This window comes from Octopus sinensis, linkage group LG16, assembly GCF_006345805.1.
Source record: "Octopus sinensis linkage group LG16, ASM634580v1, whole genome shotgun sequence".
NCBI classification, from domain to species: Eukaryota; Metazoa; Mollusca; class Cephalopoda; order Octopoda; family Octopodidae; genus Octopus; species Octopus sinensis.
The window spans coordinates 54,076,152-54,080,317 of record NC_043012.1 but is presented as its reverse complement, the minus strand read 5'-3'; positions in this window follow the sequence as shown (position 1 = coordinate 54,080,317).

The window sequence follows — 4,166 nt, the reverse complement described above, 5'->3', positions numbered from 1 at the left end:
GACCAGAAACTTCATCGTCGAAATGATCGATCAAGACCAGATTTGATCTAAAGACCAGGAATTATGAAAGCAATTAACAATAGTGAAATGCTTACCGCTCGTTAATTGCAAGTTTTTGTTTTAGTTACGTCAAAATATTCCACATCTCAGAGATTCCAAAGATTTCAAACGATAAGCTTTAACGAAAACTTCCAGGACTTCGAGCAGTTTGGAAGATTTCTGTGATTCTAAAACAGTTAAGAAATCTGAAGTAGCCAAAGATAAGAAATCCGCCTGAGGCAACAGAAGATCTACATGCAGAGTTACATACTCGGACGGATAGGAACCTTCTTATACATACATACATACATACATACATACATACATACATACATATATATATATATATATATATATATATATATATAAGCATACATACACGCATACACACACGCACACGCTTCCGCTCGTATATTTGCATGCATTCATATATAATATATATATATATATATATATTATATATATATATATGTGTGTATGTGTGTGTGTGGTGTGTGTGTGTGTGTGCTTGTGCGTGTGTGTGGGCTTGTGTTTATGTACACACACACACACGCATACGCACAGACATGATTGAAGTAAATAGACACCCTTATAATCATTAAAATTTATTTAAATTATACTTTCAAATTACTTGTTAATTATTATAATGTGAATATCTAATATTTAGTAGACATGGCCTTTGTATTTTTCAATACGAAAATCCTATAAGGCATGCTACTGATCAGATGACGAATATTCTCTTAGGAAATTTCTTGCCAAGTTTCATGCAGTAATCTCAAAAGACCTGGCTTCGAAGATGCGTTATTATTCTTTTTATGAAGTGTCCTGTCCATTATAATCCAGAGGTGTTCGATAAGGTTAATGTCTGGTGACTGGCTTGGGCATTCTTTTTAATGCCACTCTTTTCCGACCAATCTTGGGTCTTTTTAGTCGTATGGCAAGGAGCTCCATCTTCCATAAATAAAGAGTCTTCTTTAATCATTTTCTGGAATATCGACACATATTTAACTGCGTGTGTGTTTTCCCCACACATCACCAGCTCTGATTGACCATTGCTTCAAATTGCTCCCCAGACCATCACAGAATAGGTGAATTGTTTCATTGTTGGCAGCAAGTTTTTCATGTCTCGATTACAATGTCTCCAGACCCACACTCGACCACTGTCAGAAAATACAACAAATCTGGACTCATCAGAGAGAGTGTCCCTAAAAAATGCTAGTGGCTACTCCATCATCTCACTGGCCCAGTCTTTTTTCCACTTGATATTGGCTGGTCGGAGAAGTGGCTTCCTTCTTGCTGCTCTGCCATCATCACCAAGTTTGTTGAGATACCTGACAGCTGTTCTGAGACTGACATCAACTTGTTCTGCTATGTCAGAGGCTTTGCAACAAAGATTATCTTCTACACTTCACTTAACAAAGCAAAGGGTCCTGTCAGAGGGCCCTGTTCTGCCTGGGCAAGGTGATGTGAACTCCTTCCTCTCTTTGGTGGATTGCGCAATCACCCTATTAACTGTAGAATGCAGGATCCCATGGTTTACTGCGATTTTAAGCCTACCTTCAGATTGACCCACAATACAGCCTCTTTGAAATTTGGTCAGTTCCAAGGCTTCTTTTGTACGTGTCATGATTAAACAGTCACATATAGAACCTGAAACATTAATAACAATATATAAATCTTTTCTAGTTAAAATAAACATAAAATGATATTTTATGGGATGGCTATTTACTTCTTTCAGGTCTTTATATATATATATACTAGCAGTATCACCCGGTGTTGCTTGGGTTTGTTTCGACCCTTTAGAATTGGAATTTTCGAAAAGTAAAAATTTTGCATTATGCAACTTGTTATTCTCTTCAAGTGAACAGTTGAAATACACCGAAAAATGGTGACACAGCAGTCAAAAATCGTAAAAAATAGGGATTTTTATAGAAAAAAAGCACCTTTTTGATGTAAGTAAATTTTGGTCTTAACATGGTCCGATTTGAATTTTAGCTTCTACAGAATGAAGAGCAAGCCTTCAATCATACTCTCAATTTTGGTCAACTTGCGCTGCAGGGTCTCGAAGGAGATAGTGTTAGTTGAAGGCTACCAAACCTGTCACACACAGACAACTTCAGGTTTATATAGAGAGAGATAACACATTTCGATCAGGTTATCGAAGTGGTTCACTGAAAGAAAGAACTCAGTGTAACACTCGGGTGAGGAAACCTAGTGTTTATTGTCTTCTTACAATATGACCAGATACTACAACTCTTCGTCTCTTCAGAGGTGACTGGTAAATGTGTGAAGGAGATGGGCGAAACAACATGCAATGAAGACAGTGATAACAGCACCACAAATATATTATGGCAGAAATGAATATATAAGTAAGAATTAAAAATACAATTAGAAATTAGTAAAAGTAATGCAAATAAAAAAAAGCACACATGAAAAAATAATGCAAACCATAACATGAAAATAGAAATAATAACCTAAATATAAAATGATTCAAGTGAAGAAAGGAATAGCACGAATGAAATGTTGTCGGAGATAAGCTGGGTGTTACGTTTTGGTATTGTAAGAATGAAAGATAAACACAAGGCTGTTGTGTTGTGGTGGAGTGAAAGGGTATTAAGAAAAAATAGGGGATCTTTTCGGTTTGAACGGCAGTTTTTTCTAGTGGTGTCATATGAAATTGTCACCCATAATTATAACCCTAGTATCGATCTATTGCATTTCAATCTGTTTTAGGGTTAGGGTGGGGGAAGGTATGTTTTTTTCTTCCCAAATATAAATAAACCTAATCTGTTTCTTAAACGAGGGAATATTCATACGGCACAGAAAGTTTCTTTTTTTTACCTCAATGGACGTCATTGATTGGTTGAAATTGCAGAAATTGAAGAAAAAATCAACAAATATCTTACAAACTATAGAATTTTCTCAATAAAGCCAAGAGAAAAAGATGTTTTATAAACACATTATACCAGTATACGAAGTTAAACATTTTTTAGTTACCTAGAAATTATGTTAAAAACTGTCGTTCAAACCGAAAAGATCCAAAATAGGTACGTAGTTGGCTGGGCAGAAGTGAATGGTAAAGGCTAAACGTTGAAAGAATGATAAAAGATAATAGGTCAGCGCATAACTAGATAAATAAGCGGGAGATTGATTATGCAGCTCTGGTGCGGCTGGGCAGGTAGTATGGTTTATAGCCTGTAAGGTGTCAGAAAAGGAAAAAAAGAACTGTGTTGTCAAAGTTTGGGTGTTAAGGTATGGCCAAGCTGGAGTGTTGTCTCTGATCATGAGCTGTATTTCACACACACACACACACACACACACACACACACCACACACACACACACGCACACACAAGAAGTGGTATCAAAAGGTTCTAGGACTAGTTATGTTTAATAAAAAAAATAGCTTATTTATCTACGTTTTAATATCCTCGAAATAGTCACCTTGCGTAGCAATTCACCCGTCCGGCTTGGAAGCTGTCTTCCGTAAGCTCTGGAGCTCGACATCGGTGTTAAAACGGTGATCTTTGAGCTGCATTTCCATCCCGGGAAGTTTGCAGCTGCTAAATCTGGCGTATAGGACAGGTGCAGAAGCGATTCCATGTAGTTTTTGGCGAGAAACTGACAGTGACGAGAGCTCTGTGACAGGGTGCATTGTCTTTTTGAAAAATCCAGTTCTTTGCACTCCACAGATACGGTTACTTTTGCCAAATGTCGTCTTTTACGCTTCAAAACCTCACAGTAGAAATGAATTTAATTGTTGGCAAATACTCTGCCAACTCTCTTTCAATTGCCGTCCTTTCGAATAGGGCGATAGTGTCGAGTGACTTGGAGTAGGTTCTCAACACCACCGTCTTATCTTCACAGTCTTTCAACCACTTTTTGGGCGGTACAATCTCCCACTCCAAAACTTTGTCTTTTTTCATTGCCATGTTTCCTTTTTTTTTTTGAACGGTTCGAAAAGTAATTCAAAATAAAATTTAAAAAGAGAGAAGAAAAAAGAAATCAAAAGAAAGTCGCAATAAAAATGGAAAGAAGAAAAGGAAATAATTCACAAAAAAGAGAAAGTCAAATAAAGTTTGGAAGAAAGAAAGTCAATAGTTCAGAAACACAGTAAAAAAAAAAATG